This window comes from Aphis gossypii, chromosome 2, assembly GCF_020184175.1.
Source record: "Aphis gossypii isolate Hap1 chromosome 2, ASM2018417v2, whole genome shotgun sequence".
NCBI lineage: Eukaryota > Metazoa > Arthropoda > Insecta > Hemiptera > Aphididae > Aphis > Aphis gossypii.
In genome coordinates, this window is record NC_065531.1 from 71,112,110 (window position 1) to 71,137,414 (window position 25,305).

Consider the following 25,305-nt stretch of genomic DNA (forward strand, 5'->3'; position numbering starts at 1 on the left):
TTTTGTTTATATAATAAATGGTTGCCCTTAGTAACAGAAATATGTTTTTTTTATTTTAAAAATTGATTTAGATTAGCTGATAAACTATTATGCGTTAGTATACGGAATATTTATTAAATTATATATATATATATAAAAAAAAAAATAGTTTTTAATGTATTGTTTATTATTTAAATGTACAATTAAAGGCAAATGTTTTTGTATTTGTAGCTTACTTAAAAAAAAATAATTGACAAATTTTAATGAAAATTGTAGAGATTATTCTTATAGAGATTGAGTACAACTGATTTTCACGTGAACTGAAGTACACTAAAATTGAAACATATTTATGTTCGTTTACTTTTTTCTGAACGAAGTTAAGTTATACGACTATATAGTATGTATATTTTATATATTAAAAAAACAAAGTCTATTTTTATTTTTTTCAGCTATTTTTTTATTGTTTTTATGACTTTTTTTTGATTTTACTTTTATCACAGACTAAATACTAAAAGTAATATTAATACTAGAAAATTAGTTATTTGATAAGTTAATAAAATGTTATATTTTAGAATTTTGGAAAGGTATAAATTATATGGGAAAAATATGATGAAAAAGTTCATTATTCTTGTTTTGTTTTTATTTTTATAACTATCGAATTGATTTACAATAATTAATTGACAATTTGACTACTGTGTAGTGTGTTTCCATCGAAGAATAACTGAAGTTGCTTACAACATTTTAAGAAGGTAGCTAGGAATTTCCTCATCATAAAACGCTAAACTAATAAAATACTGATTATATATTATTATAAATTATTCGACAGCTTCAAATCGATTTATATCTTAAAGTTAAAGTATCTATATCATTTTACTGAGACAAAAGCAGTGGAATATTATGATTTACCTTCTAAACTATATAATAGTAATTTATGTTAATAATCATCTCCTAAACAGTTTATTATGTACATTTACAGATACAAAAATTTTAAATACAGTAAAAACAATATAAATATTTAACTATGGTGTATCATAGTCGCTAAACTTATAATATAATGCATAATTAATATGCATACAAAAAATAAAAAAAATATCACAATATAAATAAAAAATAAAAAATAGTGACAGGTAATAATGATAATATTATAATTATGTAGTTAAATATAACGTAAAATAAGACATAGGAATATTTGATTTATGTATTTATACATATTAATTCATTCTTCATGAAATGCATGCAATGTTTTCGAAACATTTGCATAATATACATAAATATATTATAAAACATATAAAATTATTTTTTGCATTTTTTTCGAAAGTTTTTATACTTATATTAATATTAGTAGTTAATATAATAAAATTATGTATAGTTTAATTTATATAATATATACATTAATGTTTTTGGACTATTTTAATATTTAAATGTTAATATTTATATATATGTTTAATTTATACATAATTGGCTTGGATAACTATCTACTCTATTACAAGCTTAAGCTTTTATTTTTAGCAAAATTATATTTATATCTAGATAATACGAACTTTATTTTATATAACTGTTGATTATGCACTAAGTTTAATATGATGAATGTAGTTTTGTTCAATCTAAACTCTTAATATTAATTAGTTTACTGTCCCAAACACACATACTTAAGATATAATATATAATATTATTCACTCCTCCGCAAATGTTTTTTTTCTATTTATTTAACAAGTTTAACACCATAATAATACAATAGCGTTTTATACTAATTAATTACATTTTAACATAATTTAAATGTTACTATCACATAGGTATTCCATGCAATGTACAATACGTTCGTTTCGTTTATTCATTATTACAGTTGATTTTCTATTTTGTTTGCATTTATTTACTTTCATAAATACAAATTTTATTGCATTTTTTAATCTTTCTTCGTCTTTTAAATTATTATATTAAATAAAGTTACACCGCATCATAATATCACTATATTATTTATTGCATTAACACCAATACTACAGGTATCATTGATTCGAGTACATATTTACATTGATAAATTTGATCACCTATAAGATAAGGTATGGCGTTTTAAATTAAAACTGAAGCCAATCAATTAATAATAATAACATGTATAAAACGGTGAAGAAAGTATTTTCATTCATAATAAATGTCTAAAACTAAAAAAAATATATATTATAACACTCGTCATCTCTATTTAATATTAATAGGTATACATATAAAGTGTGATACGGACATACAGTTACATTATAATTTTTTAAAAAATTTTTAGTACTTAATACCTATATACTTGGCACTTGCATTTGGAGAGTATTATTATTTAGTACGATGATATGTGTTAGCTGATATTTACGCATCTGTAGTACGTCAAATCACCGATATGGTGGCTTTAAATTATAATTAATTAAAAATATATTATAATATACATAATCATCGTACCATAATGTTTAAAAACATACGCTTAATAAAAAAAAATAATAATATTCATGAATTTGAACAAGAGAAAACCTGCATTTCGAAAAAACATAACAAGCTGATTACAACTAAGTTGACAAACATAAAAACAAAACAAGTACGTGTGTGATTATTGAACATATTTTATGCTAGCTATTTATATATATATATATATATATTTCTTATATATATTTATTTTATAACTTTCCACGGGTTCTGAAGTTTTACAACTACGATTTTAGATCATCAAAATACACATATTGTTACTTCTACACAACTGTAACAAAATCCTATTATTTTGATGTTGTTTCCAAACAACAGTTACAAATCTATATAGAATGTTTTATTGCTGAAACGTGTAAATTTAACTTAGGATATAATTTCGTTACCATCATTTAAGACTTATGTACAGTCGTAAATATGATGTGTATCGTGTATATTTTAACAATGTGGTTCGGTCGTCGCTTGTATCTACGCAACAATATTCGCATTCTATTTTAATTTAAATTCGACTCACCTCTCGACATACCATAGTTAATCTTGAAAATCTTACTGTATTTTTAACGAAATTAAAATATATAGTTCATATATTTTTTAAACACGTTGGTCAATCAAATTTAGTACTTGGAGTAAATATATAATAGTATATAATATATATGTATATGTGCATTATACTACTCATATAATATAATATAATAGGCAAGACACATAATAATTTTGGAATAATAAAATATTCTTATTGATGCAATATTTTGTTGTTTGAATTTCATTAAAGGTATTAGTTCGATTTCAAATGTACATTTTTAAATTAAGACATTTACTAGTTAGTAGTTTCTATGTAAAATTTTATAAATGAAATTTATCCGTTTGTTTATACAAAAATAACATTTTCGAAGTCATTAAGGAACAGAATAAATTGCTTTTAATTATAAATAGAAACACAATAGGTATACGATCATTTGTATTTTGCGTACGATACAAGTTTAATACTTAGGTATAACGCCTACACTGCTGGTAATAGTTAGGGTGAACTTACCATTGGTTGGTTTTCGATATACATATTATATATATATATGGCTGCTCTCAAACTTCAATATCACATCCTAACCTACCTGCGTATATGATTTATTATTATTATTATACTTCCTACATAGCTGTGGTACACGGTGAAAGTACTGCGAGGAGATATTATCGATCGTAGCTGAGTGCTAACGGTGGAATTAGAGCAACGCCTCCGGATAAACTCTAATGGATCTGCCACTAATAAAAATGGCTTAAGTTGTATGTATGTGCTTGCGTATTTGGTAGAGCTGAGGGAAAAACCACAACCTATACCACCGTTATAAATGAATGTCTTTGATAATAACAAAAACCCTGTTGGGGTCGCTAAGCAATTCGGTTGGGTAATCGATGATCGACGCCTCGACAATGGACCTAATCGTGTGTGATAGGAAATTATTATTATTGGGTATTATTGGGTGTTCATGACAATAATTATATTATTAATATTTTATCTTGTCCTCAAGTCTAATCAAAAGTGCCTTTGACGGATTTTTTTCCTTTTAAAATTGAAGACGATTTATTAAAAATACACATATATACATATATATATATATTTTTTTTTGAGATCCTCATGGAAATATTATACAAAAAAAAAATATAACACTCGCGACCATATTATAATTTTTTAGATGAGTGAGTTTAGTAGTTACCGATTTAGAAAAGTTAAAAGCAGTTGTAGTTGTATAATCTACTCAGTACTTCATTTTCAGTGTTATTTAATAAATTATGCTAAGGTAGCATTAAATAAGTAGCTATAAACCCCCTATCATAAATTATTGAAAAATAAATAATTACGTTTTTGTGAATTTTATCAAAAAATGTTCTGACTTTCTTGTAATAATAGTATGAATATTATAAATTATCTTCGGTTATTTTAGTTCTAATTATGTATACATCTATATATTATAATGATTTATTTATATATTACGTCCTCGTAAAATTGTAAAAATAAAACAGTTAATAGTTTTAATCTATAAATCCTTTTCGAATATCATGTACTCGTACCTATAGGTACATCGATCATATTAAAATATAATACACGTATGTAATATAAATATTATATATATTTTATATAGGTACACGCGTCAAATATACAAGGTCATTTGACATGTAGAATTATTATTGTAAATGTATACAGTTCATTTATGATTTGATTATGAATTTCTTTTCTTTTGATTTTTAAAATATTTTTGGTAAAATTTTAAGATCTCAATACAACCACTAAAATAATAAATAAATATACAGTCCTTTGAACTTGATTTAGTAAACCATTCGTAAATATTAAATTTCAATGAATCAATACATTAATTAGTTCTACGAGTATATTATATGACATTTTTTTATTAGATTTTTTATTCCACTATTAAAGAATTACCTATTGTGATTTAAACATATTATATTCTTTTAATAAGGACCTATTTTTTTACCTTTAAATTAATAAGCAAATATATTCTTATCTTAAATGTTGTATTGAATTCAAAATATATTAATGTATATAGATATGCAATAGGCACTACATGAGTATAACAGGTACCTATTATTTATTAAAAATATGCAAAATCCTGTTTAAAATATAAATATAGAACGCAATTTTTAATTTTGTTGTATATCAATTTAATTTAAAAAAAATAATTTATATTTCGATATGGTTTCACTACAAATTGAGGTTTAACTCTGAAAAATTTGTCACAAGTCTAGGGTGATGATTGCATTGCTTCGTAAAATATCTTAAATAATATCAAGACTGACTACTCAACTTCTCTCTGTTGCAATCAATAATGGCAACCAAGATCGTGTGATTTACCTCTTTGCGATTTCTCAAATTGCAGGTCTATGAAAACAAACTACGAACTTTCGAACTTTATTGGATCTCAAGCAAGAAGTTCAACGGGTAATCACTAATCAGCGAACTCAATGGGCAAGTATTGTGATTAAGAATTTCATTGACAGCCCCTGGGTACCGATTGAGTAAAGCGCTTAATATGTGCGATATCGTGTTTCACATTTAGACTTCAACTTGAAGTGAAACGGTTCATATATTTTAATATAAAATATTTCATTTAAAATTTAATTGATTTATAGCTAGATTGAAAAATGAGTTTTTTTATGAAACACTCAATATTATATTACAGAGAATACTAAATATTTTTCAGAAATATTATTTAGATTATCTTTTGAACTAAGATTATAGCCACTAACTGTATTTATAAATTATTATATTTACGTGCTATGCAATTATGAATAGAGATAGGGTCACAATAAGACGATAGAGTACATTGATTTTTATTAAACGTAATAACCGTTTTGGCTAGACAGTGTTTATAATTAAAACCAATGTTGAGTACTGTTTAAACGTGGTTAAATGCGTAGTACAGTGTAAGAATAATAATTTCGTGAAAAGCATTGTACCAATTTATTTTTTTTTAATTTATATTTTCAGAATGGTTTGTTAATATTAAATGAAAATAAAAACGAATTGGACGAATTTATTAAACATTCAGTCGAATTCAATACGTAACTAAAAAGTAATAACCAACCAAATAATAATTTAGTTACACCTTGTAATAAGACGTGCTTTTATTCCATTTCTGATTAATTCAAATTGTATTTATTTTTAATATACACTTTATTTTAAAATAAATTGTACGACCGATGAAGTGAGATAAAATATTTTAGTGTTAATTTTTAAACGATAAATAATACATAGATTATTGTGTAAATTAAACTTAAACTAGCAATATTATTTAAATACAATGTTATATAATTTCTGTTTTTCTTTTTTTAAATATCTTGTTATATTTTTTTTATTACATCATAGAACGGGGTGAGTTTACGTCTACTGGCCATAGAAACTATAAAAGTAATACAAAATAATATGTGTTAGATATATAGTATTTTAGATTGGATTAGTTTAGATACATACTACATAATATAGTCTACTCCGATATGCTAAACATAAAAAATGGCGGTCGATAATAATTTTTTGGTAAATTTTAAATTTATACGTGCACTATAAAAATATAAAACTTTATTTAAAAATAATACTCTTTTACTTATATTGAAAATATTATTAATAATTTATTTCGATTTTTATGAATTGTATTTGCGTTTCTTTTTACTTTTTTTTTTTATGAAATCCATCTACTTTATTTTCGGGTCACAGTTATATCTACAATATTTCCCTATAGCTCTCCAAGTTTCTATTCCGATGAAAAAATTCATACTTAACCGTCATAATAATAGTGTATACTTATATCTATATTTTGCTACCGTCACGCGACAAACAATTTCTTTGGGAAAAAATATATTATTACAAAATAAATTTAATCTTTATAACGGATTATTATAATGTATTCCATCAGGATCTGTAAAACAACAGTGTATAAGTGTAACACGGTAAACAATATCTTATAATAAAAGAATAATGATAAAATATTGTGTTACTGCAGTGTTAGCTATTCACGTTTCCGGTTCCGAGTAAACGGCCAGGCTATCGCGATTGTACGCGTATACGCGTGTGTGTGCCCAAATAAATCCAATGCGAATAAATTTCGATTAAGTCTAATTGAATTATTCTGATCAATATTTGTGCGGTCACAATATAATAAATATATATCTAACGTACGGTTAGCGCGGAAACCGGGAAATACGACCACACGGAGATTGCTGCATAAAAGTCATAAATACAGCAATACCCATATTATGTGTGTGTTTGCACTCGTATGTGTGCGTTTGTGTGTTCACTTATATCGAACTGAATAATTAAATTCTTACTGGCTCCTGCATTATGGCTACGCTTGGATTTAATTTAACTTTACCGTGTCTGAAGTACGAATTTATACCATTACTATAACGTGATATGATGGAAATCCGTCACACATTATACCGTCCATCATTCGTCGTCGAAATTCTGTTTACCGGCCAAATGGTTTTGATAGCGTAACATTACACTCACACGCATATTGACATATATAACGGCCCATTGTTTAAAATAGATAATGTTAATATGTTACTGGCCCGACTCGATTGTACTATTATTATTATTATTATTATTGTATCATTGTAGGCACGCGGAGATAGAGTAAAACGAGATTATGAATAATAATAATCATTATAATGATCATTATTATATATTCGTTCGAGAGCTCGTTTTGAAAATTAAGCGACGAAAGAGCGCAATTTCGCACTTTATAATTGGATGTCAGCCATTTTGCGCTTGGCCAATTAAACCATTTTAGCTGATAAATTAATATAACGAGTCGATATAATTTACATAAATTTGATACGTTCAGCCTGGCCAATTTCACGGTGTACGAGAAAATTAATGTTGGTGGCGCGTAATTGAAATGTCTCAATTAATTCTAGTAGTGGACGAGTGAGGGTGTAGTAGGTTTGTATGTGTGGGTGATGGTATAGTGGTTATTGTGATGGAAGAGGCAGTAGAGATATTATATGTTGGACCCGAGAAACGGTGTTATTACATAATTTAGTCACTGCCGTGGACTTACAGTCACAATAATATTATAGTAATCGTATTTTTAATAATTATACAGTCATCATATTATTAATTGCAATTTCAAAATATCAAATTATTTATGGATACTTGCGTTTTGTAAGCGCAGTTTTTCTGTTATGTCTACTGACTACTTCTTTAATTTAATACGATTAATTATTAAACTAAAGGTATGCCAATATATCTACATGTTATGATTTTCAAAAAATGTATTTTTACATGTTAGTACTAAAAGATTGATTTTTACCAAATGTATAAATTTACCGAAAAATAAAATACATATCCTTGATTGGATTTTTTTTTTTTTACTCTAGACATAATATTATATATGTATACATAACATATCTATAAGACTATAAATACATCTGACTATATTTATTTTTGAAATAATTTTGTTTATTTAGTTTGGCATATGTTTCTTTGAAAACTAATCAATGGATTCGCCTAAAAGTTACACTTTAAAATATAAAACTTTTATAAAACTTTTTTTATTAATTTTGGGTGATAAAAATTAAATTGCATGTTGGATTTTATATTTTATAAAATGAAAGTTAAAAATTAAATAATGACTTAATAGATAAATAAATACATAATAATATGATAATATTTATATAAATTTTATGTTTATTAAAAAATATTATTTAAAAGTATTATTTTAATATTTTAATCATATCTGTGAGTTGGTATAGAAAAACATATTTGAAAATTATGTGTAGTAACGATTATAAACACAATTAACTATTAATAAGTGATAACATCTGGAAATATTGTAGTCAAATTAAACCAACTTTTTTAAATTTTTCTAATAAAAGTATGGAATAAAGTTTATATATATTTGAGATATTTTTTTGTTTAAGTTTTTAAAAGTTGTTCTATTTAATAAGTAATATGTATGCAGTATTTCAATGTATAGCATTTAAATATAATTTTTGCTTCAGTTTTGGATTGCATTAAACAAGAATTATTAGTTCACACAACGATGATGATATTTTAGAAAATCATTATTATATCATTTTAACTATTCTCAATATTTTAGTGGATAGTAACAAAGCTTAAAAATGATAATTTAACACCACTAGTTACGTAATTGAGATTAAAATTCGATCAAAATTTATAGTATAAATTAATCGAGTATATTTTATTTTTTTTTTGTAAATCGAGTTTAGTTTATAATGAGTTTTTGAATGGAACTGTTCTTAATATTGTTTTCAAAATATTTTTTAAAGATACTGTTATAACGGTCCACTCTAAAATTCCAATATTAAATAGATTTTAGACTGAATAAAACAAAGACCTTTTTTTTATAAAAACATGTTTTTCTATAGATAGACGCGTAAACTAATAGCAAGTAGTAAAATGGTTCCAAAAAGTTTCACGTAACATCTAAAATTGTATAAAGATATATAATTAAACAAAATTCGTTTTGATTTTTAAAGGAAAAACAACCATTTATAGAACCGAGAAAATGTAACCAAGTGTGGTTTAAACAAGTTTCGATCTAAGTAATTTTTTTAAATTTACGTTGACTCACTGAGAAATTTTCGTTTGTTCTTAACATCTATTCCAACATTCAACTAATAAAGCAGAATATAACTGATGTTTGCTTGTACTAACGACACATGTGATATCTGTCAGCTCATCAGAAAAGGGTAATATTATGCTAAAGATTTATAACTAACACTTGCTTTAAGCCATTCAAAAACAGCAATCCGTTTTAATTAGTCGTCTATGGGCAGTGATTTATGTTTTGATCGCGTCTCGACTTGTTTTCAATTTGTTCGTCGTACCTTTTTTACCTATGCTTATTGAGGAAATATAACTGTATAATGATGTAGTATACGGAGTAATATAAGGGATGAAGGGTAAAGAGCAAATGCCTACAGCTGCAGTGTAGCAAACAAATTGCTTTGAGATCGGAATGCTTGATAAATGTATTATACTTAATCACCACTGTATTATGAACTATATACTATACTATTGAGTTAACTAGGTTCGTTTTAAAATATAATGTTTTTTTAAAAATGCTCGGTTCATTCCTTTATTAGGTGTGTTAGCCGACAGGAGTGTACAAAATATACACATTTTAAAATTCCTCTTGCCTTGCAAACTCAACCAGACTTTTTAATCATAGCCATTAATTATATTCGTATATCTACTTGCTAGATATACAGATATCTACAAGAGTGTTTTGGGTTATGCTTACATTATAATTAAATTATGTTGTGTTCTATACTAGCACAAAGAAAACTATCATTTTACGGATATAATTCTGCAGAATAATGATATATATTTTTTGTCACGCCTGCACCGAAAGTTTGGTTTTCGACCACGGTTGAAGCGTTCGAAAGCGTCCTTTTTCCGTCCAGCGGGCGGTAAAGTGGAAATCCCCAAAGTGCCGGGCGGAAAAGAGGAAATCCCCAAAAGTGCCGGGCGGAAAAGAGGAAATCCCCAAAAGTGCCGGGCGGAAAAGAGGAATTCCCCAAAAGTGCCGGGCGGAAAAGAGGAAATCCCCAAAAGTGCCGGCCGCCGGGCGCGTAGGTATCCCCTGCACAACCAGAAACTAAAATGTACACCTACCACGGTTCTTACAAAACATAAACTTTTGGTTACATCTTAAATGTATAGTAATCTCCTTGCATGACGCATAAACATTTAAACATATTTAATTTGCACTGTTGGGCGTGACAAAAAATAGTATGTGTGGCTCGTGCGGGAAAGCAATTTCAGTCTTGGGCGAAATGCGGCACTTGCCTACGGCTCGTGCCGCACACAACGCCCGCGACTGAAATGGCTCACTTCCCGCCCTTGCCACACAATATACTATTATATCCATATTATTTATACGCAGATACCTAATTAAATTAACTTGACATAAGAACGAATAACTCAACCATCAATAGGTATTTATAACACAAACAAATTACTTATGTTTTCACTATAGAATACACATGGTTAGATGACAAAATTTATTTTTAATAATACTTCAGTTGATCTTAGCTTTATACGCTAGAATATTTTTTACATTAGGTATAAAATTATAACGTTTAACGAAACAGTCAAAACGTTTATTATATGTTCATATATTTATAAGTTTATGGACAATATAATGATAGCATAAATATTTTATCACCAAAAGATAGATGGTTTCAACATAAGTTCAGTATTTAAATTAATTATTGTTATTTATTATTAAATTTATTATTGTTTCGAATAAAAATCAATATTTTTGTATTGAATATTTTGCCCTTTGTGAGTTTGCACATATTATACAAGTGAAGTTTTAAAATTTATTGTTGAATATAATTTCTAAAATATAGAGGTCTTGTATCAAAATGTATAGCTATTATTTATTTTACTAGTCATTAAAACATTCAAAGACATTTCATTTAAAACCGATCCTTGATTGCAGTTCTCGTTTTTTGTAAAACACACACACACACACACACAAATATAAAATATAAAGGGTTCTTGAAAACCTAAAATCCTATGTAAACTTTTCACGTTAAAAGCTTTTTCTCGATCGAATTCCTATTCAACTGACCGATTTCGTCTATTTACCCTATTGTTTCTCACCCAAAGTAAGTTTTTACTCTCTCAAATGTATTTCAGTGTACTCGGAAAATGGTGTGCGACAATTCATAGACAGGACTATAGTTTCGCCTTAAAAACAAACATGATTTATTTTTATTACTGTATAGTATAATAATATTATTTAGGAAATAATTGTGAATTGAATAAATAAAAACGAAACTACTTGCTCTAAAAATTTCTCTTTTAAACAAACCAAATGGTTTTTGATAAAAAAAAATCATCCATCAATTTTGATTATATTATATGACGTCCATCAGATAGAGTATGAAAAAAAAAATACCACATAAAAAAATAAACATAATAATATGATCAATTTAAATAGTTACTATGGCTTTGGATAGATTTTTCTTGCATTTTATTATAATAACTAATAAGTAATATGAAACATATTTTCGTATGGTAGTCTTATTGTTTCAATAATTTTAGATACACAATTACCTCAGCGTTCTTTCACCACTAGAGAGAAAATTATGCGGAAAAACTTATTCGAACTAAACTGCGTATTTCGCCTTTTAAACCACCCGTCAGCTTCTTTCTCATGTATATAATTTAAAAAGCCGTATTGTTTTCTTTTGAACACTTCACCGAGCCTTTTGTGCGTATCCCGTTATTTCGTTCATTTTTTTCACGTTGTTTTGCAACCTTTTTCTCTCGTGTTATACGCGTACATGTAGGTCATGTACATATTATATTTCACCTATGTCAAAGGGGCTGAAAACATTGCATATTGTGTATTATATTATATGTTCGTGTAATAGTATTATAATGTGAACTGAAACACCTGTGGACTGAATATAAAAAAACAACAAAACAAAATAGAAATAAAGTCGTTTCGTTTGATATTGGATGGTTTATGACAACCGACTAATAATAAAACTATATCATCGACAGTGTAGGTGTATTTGTGGGGAGGACAGAGACTGAGGTCCGGGCTGTATCCCCTTACTCGCTTCCCACTTGCATCGCTTGTTAATTTAAAAAAATATATATATTTTAAATATGATATGACATATTTAACTGAATTTACGCTTATGCTTGGAATATATTTATTTATTTATAAACGCTTGAAAGTTTAAAGTACCGTAATCGACTGCCGAGATAGTATACATAAATACGTATACTATATCAATGAAATATATAAAAAATAAAATAAAATATACAAGAAAACAAAGAATAATGCTTATTATATATATTTATCATATAAAATTGGTTTAAAATTACTTAAAGTTAAGAATAAATTTCTAGATAATAAATAGATATTAACCGTAATGATGTATAATTTTGTATTGTTTCATGCAGAAAAAGTTAAACTTATGTGTGTGCGTGTGTATATTATGTGAAAAGTATCTACCTAGAATGAAATTTAAACACAATGATATAACAGTTGAAAGCACTTGAATTATAAGACAGAAAAAAATCCGTATTGGTGGAATGGGACATTCCCGCTGAAAAACCGTAACTTTAAGCAAAGGCAATAATGTATAGGTATTATAACTTTTGTACGGTAGTGGTTGGAATCAGTGGAAAAACATAGGCTGCTACTTGATGTTTTTTTTCGCGCATGGTAAAACGTCGAATCTTATATAATATATTATATCATATAGAAAATAATGATACAAATAAGAAGTATCAGTGAAGTCGCTATAGCTACACTTAATTATAATAACAATTGGGGTTACTTGCGGTAACCTTAAGAAAAATCCATTTGATAAAAAGAAACTGTGATTTATAGATCAATTTTTATTTTATTTATTTATTTATTTATTTTTGGTTACTATGGTAACGCAATTATAATACGTATTGGTTATTAGGATAATCTAGATATTATAGTCTATAACTCAAAAATATAATGCTACTAAAGTACTAACTGTCATACGCGTGGAGCACTCCCGTGGATAGTTGTTTGCAAATTGTAGGGCTATTTCGTTGTTTTATAGTTATTTCGATCATAAAATGCTATAAAGTGTATATATATCTTATACCTAAGCAAAATAATATTAATTTAAGGTGTTTATAAATTTTTATATAAATATACTTATAGATAATAAAAACAATTTTTTCTCACATTAATATCATTTTTCTTACATTTGGGAAATATGTTATATAATAATATTATAACTTCGTTAAATGAATAACAAGAATAAATAAAATGATTATTAAACAAAAACATTGGGCATGACATTCTGTGGGTTTCGCATCATACTGTAGCGCGCTACTGACTTACTATACTAATTTTCTACTGATTATTAGTATTATTATTGGATGCGTTTTAAGTTTTAACCTATCTTAACTACCTGCGTTTCAAGATTAAGTACGCTAGTCGTAGTTAGAACGCAGCGATGTATACTTCAAACCCCTAAAGGACCTTTCAAAGCACCGAACCGTTGTCACATCTCATGTACGTCGACAATAATAATTGATTCATCGTCGACTATATATAATATATATATACACACTATGAGGTGAGTCGTGGACGATTGCTTAACTATACGCTTAATACAATTATTTCAATATATTATAATATATAATACATATACCTACATCGAAATTCAAATTTTACAGGAGAGACACAACTTATTTTGTGTAATTCATTATTTTACCTTTTCGAAATAAAGATATACATACTGTTCCATACTAGGAACACGTGTGTATGTTTCGTTTTCACACTAAATAGTGTGTTTAGAATGTTTAGATACAAATAACATATTTTATTTTATGACAACGATTACTGTAATGATCAGAAAAAATAAATATTGTATCCAGCTCAAAAACATAATACATGCCTACGTTAATATTTTAACGCATTATCATACATTTTTAATATAATACCTGTAATATTAATTGCATTTTACGAGTTCAAAATGTTGCACCAAGCAAGAAGTTAGTATGTCGAATCGACATGCCCAACCATTTCCGGTGCTGCAATAACCGTCGCATATAGGTTAGATGCAGTGCCGTTAAAATTGCACAGCATTGAATACGATTATAATAATTTAAACTTAGTCACAATATACACATTTCGATACCTATTGCTAATCAATACAAACCTATATCGCATGATGCCATAGGATATAGTATGACATTGTGTGTGTGTGTGTATCGTTCTTGCTACGAGATTGATGATGTTTATGCAACCGATCGACTGTGGTTGAATGACTTTCGAGGCGGACGCTACTCTATACAAGTATAGTTTAACAATAACAATAATAATATTATATTGTCGGTTGCCTTGCTTAATGTTTAGTATATTTAACTTCATCAGAATGCCCGAAGACGTCGCGGTGTATAGGTTGCATCGAGTGATTTCCGTTCGAGAAATTATCATGTACCCATATCATATTATAAAGAAAGAAAATACAACTATAACAATATACAATTTTATAAACTAAAACGGAATCATTAGCAATTTATTTTTTTTTCTTTGCAGTTATTATATCTGGTTTATCACAATTAGGAAAGATTATTGAATAAAATATCTAAGTATCTATACACATACATTTTTGTATATTATATATATATATATATATAGTGTTGTAGCATATGAACGTGTAAATTATTATCTATAAGTATAAAATACGTTTTTTTAAATATTAAACAAATATATTTGAAAAAAATCTATGATATGCAAAAACCTTTAATATTATTTATCCCTAATCTTATTATGGGGAGGAAAGAAAGAGTTTTAAATCACTATGACCTGAAAGAACCAATCCTCCTACATAAAATATGATTTTTTTTTTCATTGCACATTCAAAAATAATTTTAGCTCATACTCCAAAGTTCAGACATTATGAAAGTTGTTATGTAATTAATTTTATAATTACATTAATCAGCTATGAAGAAATAACATGGTGCGAATTTTAAAACTTACTTGATTTAATTATTAATTGTTTTTTTTTTAGTTTCTATGATGAAATGTATCTTAATATTTTTTTACAAAATAATAAAAAATATACAAGATATACCGAAGAAAAACATATTTAGTTACAATTAAAAAGAAATACTAAAATATAAGAGACACGAGTAACGGGTGTATCTAATATATCGTCCATCCGGAACATAATATTTATTATATAAGAAATTCACTATGCATTATGTGGTATTATTATTATTATTATTTTTTTGACTAAATTATTTTTAAAATAAATTTTACCACTACTATTCTAACCTAGTCATGCCATATTATTGTTGAACAAAGACGAGTATTATAACAATAGGTACATTTTTATTTTACACTACCACTTATACTTACAAATCACGAAAATAATATTATTATTAATATAATAATTACAAATGCTTGGTTTTATTTTTCAAAATGTGTCATAAAATCGTTTTAGGGACATTGTTAGATATTGTTAGGAATCATGCTATATAGAAGTGTACTTATGTTCTAAAATACGTGACCCTGGAAAAGTTTAAGTTTCAAGTAGATGTGCACTTAGAAGTTTCTGACTTTCAAAATTATCTGTTTAAGAAGTTACGGAATTAACTTATGATCGTATAATTTAAAAATGTTTCATTAAATGGGTATAACAAAACATAATTAAATATTGATATAAATCAATGGCTAATTCTATAGTGTTTAATTATTGACTTGTACTAGATTTTTCAATACTTTCTTTCAGCATTGTACGCAGTAATAAATAGTATTTAATTGTAGTTCCGAAACAGTTGGGAAATTCATTACGAACGGACAAATAAAGACCAATTGAATTTAAAACACAATAAAAGAATATTTAAAAAATAGCCTATTACAATATCATGCAGCTGCCATTGAATATTGCTTTGTACAATGTTATAGGTATGTGTTTATTAATTTTGATTTTATTATTTTAAGAAACTTAAACTATACAATAATGTGTGAAATCCATTAAGGCTATGCCGTAATTAACACGGTGCCCTCGTCTAATAAAATATATGAGCTTGCACATAAAATCTAACTATCGGGTTTATAGCGACGAAAGAAGTGAAAACCCACAAGTGAAAAAAAAGTCATAACGTTGTTTCAAAAGATTCATTTGTAGATGTAAGTCTCGTAGTTCGTGGATAAGTGGAGTGGTGATCTATGCTGATGACTACGCATGCTTATGAAAATTTTAATTTAAAAATAATTTAGGTTTGAATTTTATTTTCTGAATATTATTTTTGTTTTAAAACTAAAATATACAACTCAACATAATAATATACTAATGCCCACTGAACTATTAATGTCAATTAAGTTAGCTTTTTTTTTTTAAACCATTTTAGTTTTAATATAGAGTAATACGAAAACAGATCGAATGTTTGTAATATGTTTCAATTATTTTAATAATTAAATATGACAATCGTTATATTGTTATGCCTTAAAAAAATAATATAAATTCTATGTTTGGTGGAATTGTTTATAGATGAAAAATATTAAAATCAAAATCCACATGAATCAATGAAATATGCGCTGTGAAAATGTTATAGTTATCCTTCTGATTTATGAAAAATAAAATAATTAACGATATTAATTAATTGATGGATATTTGCAAGTTTATATTATAATGGAATGAAAAATCAATTTTATCCCTGTGTTAGTTATTCAAACATTTTATTCATAATCAAGTTAATGTGCTATGTTATATTATGCATATAATTAATAATTATTATACTCAACCTTTTAAACCTTTATTGCAATTTTAAAAATATCATGTATTTATATCGTTTAATAAAAAAATGCCATCTTGATTAAAATAAATAGAGTGCCTAAAAATTGAAATTAGTACAATAACTAGGTATTACGCGTTGAGTTGAAAGTTTGTTATTATCAAATTAAAAAAGGTATTAATTATGCAAATACAAATATATGTATTATGTATATATATTATATACATAAAATGGTATTACGAATTTGTGTTCAAAAAAAATTTAAAAAATACATTCACACACAACTGCAGTTAATTTTAATTATTCTCTTTCTCGTAAAAAGAGTGCATATGAATTACCTATATTATACGAGCACCTATAGTTATTGTTGTACATTAGCAGTCCATGTGTCATGGTGTCCCGGGAATATCCACCCGACCGAGCACTCGAATAAATCACGATGACCTGCTAGCATCGTTTTTATTTTAATGCCCGTCGACGTGTTGCCAACAAGTTTCAAATCCTGACTTATGTTTTACCAAATCCGAGTTTTCATTTCCGAATTTCTGCTTCGGAAACAACGCAAAACGCACTATAAATAATAATATAATCCTGCGTGACCTAAAAGTTTTTCTATCCGGGTTAAAATAACTGCATAATAATATATAATATACATACATGCATGTATATTATATTAAACCATTAAATGTATTCGAGACCGCTTTAAACATTTTTTATTTTTTGTGTATTGTTTTTATTATTATTTTTATTTAACTCTAAAAGTCGAGTCCAATAGATATTACGTATTTTGACAGAGCGTAAAGATAAGGAAATACGTCTTTAATGTCTGCGAATAAGTTATTATTTTTTTTTTTTTTTGCTGAATGCCTGGGAACAGTTAACTATTATATTATATACATATATTACAGGTATGCATAGAATCTGACTTCAGATCTAATTTTTGTTTTCCGTCCACCCTTTAATACATTCGTAATTAATTTTTACTATAGTTTCATCAAGAATATTCATACTTTTCAAGGTAAAATGAGTAGAATCGTAAATCAAATAAACAAAAATGATAACAATAAGTGAAAAATATTGTTATTTATATGTTTTTTTATTATATTTGATTCTTTGTTTAAATTGTAATGTTTATGCTACATTAAATAAAGTTTTTCCGTTATAAATTTAAATAAATATTTAAAATTGCTTTGTAAGAAAAATCATACCCATTAATATTATGCTCGTATTATTATTATCGATTTAATAATTTCTGTGATAATATATTATGTAATTTCTACACAATAAAGATTATAATAAAATAAGTATGAATTTATTTTTACTAAAATTATTTCAAAATATCAAAGCTTATAATATCGTTATTATTTTCAAAATTCCATAAAATATGTTTTTTTTTTTTTAACATATATTTGTTATTATTATTACTTTGCATATTCACATAATTTGTTCGCATGTTATTATGATATAACAATCTAATAAAGATAATTATACTTTATACGCATTTTTTTTCCAAATCTCTCCAATTTAAAAATTCTCACTATAACCTATTAATACAAATTGATTTTAGTCTTTAGCGTATAATGTGAATAATGTGATCAAACGATATAATTGGATTATATAAATATTGTATAATATTATTATTCTATAACTTGTATTTACGGTTAGATATAAATATTGTTAAAGTAAAGTTGAAGAAAAGGGTTTCTATATTAAAAAAAATAAAACATTTGTCATGCAATTCCGTATGCCGGATTACTATATATTATGCATAATTTCTTATTATTTTTTTTTTTTACAACGATAATAATAATAATAACAGCAGTTTTGTGCGTTTTGGATTTGGGTTCAGATTTATTGCTGAAAATTTCCGAGAAGAAAAAATCCAAACTTTTTACCGAGGCTCGACAATACTGAGACTAATATTAATGATGGCGATAAGTCACGACCCACGACGGTCACATAATTGCCGTGCACCACGCCGTTGACAAGTCTGACCATGATTCGAATTCGTCTTCTCATTACATTACATCGGCGGAGCGTCGTCTCCAAAACAAATACAATATTACCAGAGATCAACTCAAACAGCGTCTAGACTTGTTTAAAAAATAAAAACTTTATCGGTCAGTCAGTTATCCCGTATTTTATCTCCTCAAGAATGCACACGTGATTCCATATAGATGTCTCATGCAGATCATATCCGACACTTTTTTAAGTCGTTTTGTAGTCGTGTTACGTTTCGTGTTGTCAGCTGGGTGATGAAAAATTCAAAGTTCAATCAATATTTTTGTTGAAAAGTAGGTAGGTAGGGAATAAAAAAAAAACACGGAAACCCCAAAACGTTGACAAGAAAGGTATTCATAAACATATACGTACATTGGTTCGTACAAATTGCATCCTGAAGACTTTTCAACTAAACCATAGTAGCATACATGTAAGAACAAAATAAACATTATTTAGACATAGAAATTATTTTTTTTGATATAATTGTACGGTATTGAATATTTTTAGTTAAAACTGTTATTATTTTATTGCTAATAAATGTTATATTACTATAATTATGTGATGATAACATATATAATTAATATATCGTACATAAAAAAGAAAAACAACTATACAACTATTTTAGCTATAAATTATTAAAACTCACTTGAAATTCGAGTTATCGGAACTCGACCGTATAGAGCTAATAAATTAATAGTTAGTTTATCAGGTATATAATGTTTAATATTTAAATTTGAAGTTTATACTTATTAGGCAAAAATTTTGTATTTTTAAACAAAATTTGGTTTATTTTTTTTATTTTTCAATAATAACATTTTCATATTCATTTGCTTTTATTTGATTACAATTAATAATCAATAAGGTCGTTTAACGTTACTTGGTTTCAACTAGAATGTAGGTATCATCCTATCAGCTATCAAGTACTATCTATTTTAGTTAATTACGCAAAAAAAAAAAAATAGACAAACTTTTCTTCAATTCCAAGATATATTATTACATATTAGGTATTAATATTATTGCATTAATAGGTTTTAAAATATTAATCATAAAGTAAACGTAAGTTTAAGTATTACATTGAGGATTTCAGTTCTTTTGAAAATGTATTTCGGTGAAAAGTTTGATGGTTAATCACAATTCGATCGGTTTTGATAATTATTTTCGATTGCACTTGTAATTACGTCGTTGTATTTAGCTGGTTTTACGTTCTGTCCGTGGAAGCTATCGCATTGGGAATAAGATACTCCGGTATAAGATCGGTAAAATACTGTAAACTATATTATGTATATTATATAAATCCATCCAAGATATGATGCTTACAATAGGATTTGCGCAAACATAACGCGATAAGGAGCTTATTTTCCACCATTAGGCCGTAAACCCTATTCAAATATAATATGTATATGTGCGTGTTTGGGTCCATTTCGCTTTTGGCGTGTAAGTTGCGAGACAGCGGCGGCCAGCAGGCCAACAATAGTGTGCGTAACGTAAAAGGAAAAATCCGATAACAAATATTGATTTACGATTCGAACTTTTACAGAGTGTTTTCTACGGTATGATATATTATATTATGAACTATAGAGTATGTATTATTATTATTTTTTTCTTTTTGTTCCATATAAATGCGTTGATATTTTCTGTGCCGATGAGACACTATGCGATTGTTTGTTATTATTGTCTTGCTCACTGTATTTAACATACCTACCTCGCATGAAAGTTTTAGAAACGACTAGGTACGTTTCATGTGTGTGGTGTCAGTAAAAATTGGAAAATTTAAAGAGCGAATCAGAAACAGTGGACAGTAAGACATTTTTCTCTTAATGTGTATACTACCATTGATTATAGAATAGACTATTAATTATTCTATTCTATAATTAATAATACTACTAATAATCATACGCTATGATTAGGACGTTAATGACTTTTCATTTATTTTCTTTGATCTTATAAGATGCTATCTTAGTTACAAATTCGTTTCATGTTTCCTTGATTCAAAATACAGTAGTTTTATTTTGCATTTTTAGGCAAATTAATTGTTCAGTTTTATAACGGAACATAGATATACAAAATAATAAAAATAATAACATGACCTATTGTTTTTATTCAAAAAAAGTTTAAATTATTGTTTTATTTGTTTTCAGTAATTTCTATTCAGATAAACTATGAAAACCAATTCAAATATTTTTTTATTTCTGTTCAATTTGTAGTTAATTTTTAATTACAGTTACATCCATATCTGTAATAAAAATATTATTTTTAAATAAAATTTTTTTCTCTTAGTAAGTAGATATTTTGGTAATTTTTTAATGATTTAAATGATGATTTTTAAAATCAAGGACTCATACGTTTAAGATAGTATTTTAACTAATTAATTAAAAATACTTTCTAGGATTGTATATATTATATTGTCACTCACCGCATTGTAGGTACTACATTGTTTCACAATTTTCACATTCCTACGTAAATAGCACTCGATAACATATTTTCGATTGTTATAGGTGATTGAATTTAAACGAATCATCTAGAATTTTATTTTTTAGTCGTTGGAATGAGTTTTTTTTAAGATAAACGTTGACATGATCATAATATTAATTTTTACAGCATTTATTGCCAAACCTTTTAATTGTTTTCTCGTTAAAAACGCGCTAGGTAGGTACTTATTATAGCATGTACGCTATTTGACCAACATGAATGTGATTAAATTAAAATCCATCACGAGGGCATAGATCGTAATGCGCAAGCTTTACTTTTTTTTCGTATCGGTTCTCTACCCACGTGTCAGCCCGCAATAAGTATGTATGCATATTTTTCCCAACTACCAATCCTACCGCACATAATTTTATGGATATCTGTGTATGCTTATTCTACTCGCGTATATTTGCATGAATAATATATTGGATCTTTGCGAACATCGAACAATATTCGGTACCGCACTAAACTGCAACACACGTGCATCACGTATACTTATTTGAATGAGAGAAATATTATAGAGATTCTCCGTTTCGGAAGTCAAACAGAATGACATAATATATCATAATAATTAAACAGTGTATGGGGAGGGGGGTGCTATAAATTCAACTGTCCACAATAATATTTGTTAATATAATAAATGTCTGTTAATCATTCATTTAATATTAACATTAAAAGTGAACGTATTAATTAGGCACGCGTAATTATTGTGTATCACACAGTATTGTGATAACACCATATTATTGTATGGATTGCAATAAATTAATACACTCATAAATATAATATTGTAGTATGGACTGAGTCCGAATGTTTAACAGTTGCATGTCGGTGAGTCTGACATCGTTAAATACCCACAGTGTAAGTATTTATAGTTTACTCTTGAAAGAGGAGGGGGAGGGGAAACTACGGTGTACGAAATAATGTGAAAATCTTCATTTTGGCGAAACGCTAACACACCGCAGCAGGTCGGGATGGCTATAAAAGCGGTGCTTACCGTAAATAAATTATTCACGTTGAAAATAAATTACTGCTGAAAAGTTCTCGATTTGAAAAGTTGAAAACGTCTTTATGACCCAGAATCAGAAATGCTACTATTTTACTCTTTTAACGCATAAACAAACCTTGCAAGTTATAAAAGTAATAAATCGCGGTGCGGTAGGTACTTTCCTATAGTATACCGTGTATACTGTCATGTTTATTTTTTTAAAAACATTTTTATTTTTAATAAGAAGACAAATCTTATCTTCATTAATGACTTGTTAATTCTGTTTCAGTTTTTCAGATTTATTTTTCAACTCTAGAACACTAGGTACCCATTAAGATAATATTAATATACCAATCGACCATATGATTAGTTAACAAATATAATTTGTAATAAACCAATAATTTAATACTTTACTCTTGTTCGTCATCGATGTGACTTCAAATTTTTTAATGACTAAAAAAAATGTAACTACATTTTAATTAATTAAATAGTCAACTGATAAGGTTCGATTGTTGACATTCTATTTGAGTAAATACCCATTATATTATAGGAATTAAAAAATATTTTAAATTTTTTTATACTATTATTAAATATAAAATACATTTAACATAATAGGTATAGAAAATAGTAATAATTGTTTTTGATATTTTGGGTAAGTTTAAGAATACCAACATAATAATACAAAATAAAGAAATTAAATATACGAGTATAATATTGTTTACGTTTATATATTTTTATTTTATTTTATTATACTGCCAAAAAATAAAATGTTGCTATTATCTTATAGTTAATAATGATGGATAACGAAAATTAATTACAAACTGGATTAATAACTATTAAAAATGTATCAATAAATAATATTGTTATAAAGATTACCACGAATGATCATTAACAATTCAATATGATATTATTTTTCGATTAGGACGTTATAACTAAATATCAATCACATTATTCTTATACCAATATATTGAGTCTTAGTGCAAAGTAAAATATCAAGTAAAATTAATTGATATTAATCATATTATTACGTATAAATGTCTGCTTCCAATAAATTTAAAAGATATTCCAATGCGAGCATTTTAATAGTACGAAATTCTTGCAATTAACTTTATCGTGTGTGCGCGCGTTGTAGGATCTAACATATATTTTGCGAAACAGTAAATCGAAGGTTTTTGCTGAATTTTTTCATTCGAGTTTTGGTTAGATGACCGCAGACCTTGAACCCTTAGTTAGGCGTAGTTACTAACCATACGTACATCATCTCACAATGGGAATCAATTTGTTGTCACCGGGTTTTCTGTACCCTTTTTTCCTTTATTCGTAGCAGGAAAAAATATAACCTTGGATATTTATTATGACTACATACGAGTTGGCCCTTAAACGAGAATTTCACTTTTTGTATTTTAGATGCTAGGTAATGAAAAATATTTTTTGCCGTCAGTATGGAATATAATAGATGATAGTGTGCGGACTTTGGGTCGTCTACAAATGCGTCCATTGTGCATTTTAACGGGTATCATCGCTGTTATTATATTATTACTAAATACATCCCACTATGTGGACGATCAAAAACGAAGGTAAAAAAAAAATAAATACATTTTAACAAAACCTCATTGTTTGCGATTAAAACAACATTTGCAAAAAAAAAAAAAACAAGACAATGATCGATTCATATTATTCATTGTAATAAAAAGCCGGAAAACTAAATGAACGTAACGATAAAATGCATAATGACTTTTTAAAACAGATCAAAATGACAATTTAGTAAATTTATTCTTTACGAAAAGCCAATTTACGTCCCGGTTTTTATCCGCTCATTTGCATTACGTGCTGCAAATACGAATAATAAGTAATATGCATACAATTTTTTTCCGTTTTAATTCCTTCAATTATCTCTCTAGAAAGAAATAGAAAGAATATTAAAGAGGACGGACATAGAATAGTATGTTTTTTAGTAAAATATTTGTATATCGAACATTCAGACTTAAGAATACTTTTCAGTAAATGTAGATTTAAAATACCTACCTAATGTAGAGGTATTAATGGTCATTATAATAAATTAAGTAAATATCTGAAAAATGTGATTAAAAAATCTGCTTTACTTTTTGAAAACTGCTTTCGTGTCATAATATATCTAACAGTTGTATTATAGTAAATTATTAGGCCCGTACGCAGCGTAAATAACAAAAAAATATTGTGTCCGTTATGGAAATATTTAGTAAGCACGACAAGAATATTTAAATTATTACTCCAAAGTTTGGATAATATAAATTATAGTGAATTTTTTCTCTTCTCTTGGGCGTACAACACCAGGGTGGTTTTCTTTTTTTCAGTAAGCAGCGAAATAAATAAAACTTGATCCCACACACCTATTATTATTATAATATATAACGAGGTGACAGACTTGGGCTTGTTTTTTTGTACATATTTTTGATGATTGTATCACAAATTGTGCAAATTTATTCGTATGCTTACTAGAACATAATTTCATTAGTTTGATAGCTTTATACTAAAATTACATATGGCAAGAGTGTGTGTCGAATTTGTAGTTAAATGACTCTCAAGTTATGCTGTTTGTAGGCGTTTTCTATTAATTATTATAAATGTGAATTGCTAAAGACATACC

At 26.8% G+C, this 25,305-nt stretch overlaps 1 protein-coding gene and 1 long non-coding RNA gene across 4 annotated transcripts in view; one reads left to right on the forward strand and one right to left on the reverse strand.

Annotated features, from left to right (window-relative positions):
- The window catches only part of LOC114124050 (C3 and PZP-like alpha-2-macroglobulin domain-containing protein 8), a 141,497-nt gene that overhangs the window by 48,850 nt on the left and 67,342 nt on the right, over positions 1-25,305 (reverse strand). The window lies entirely within an intron of this gene.
- The window catches only part of LOC126550353 (uncharacterized), a 61,905-nt gene that overhangs the window by 20,754 nt on the left and 15,846 nt on the right, over positions 1-25,305 (forward strand). The window lies entirely within an intron of this gene.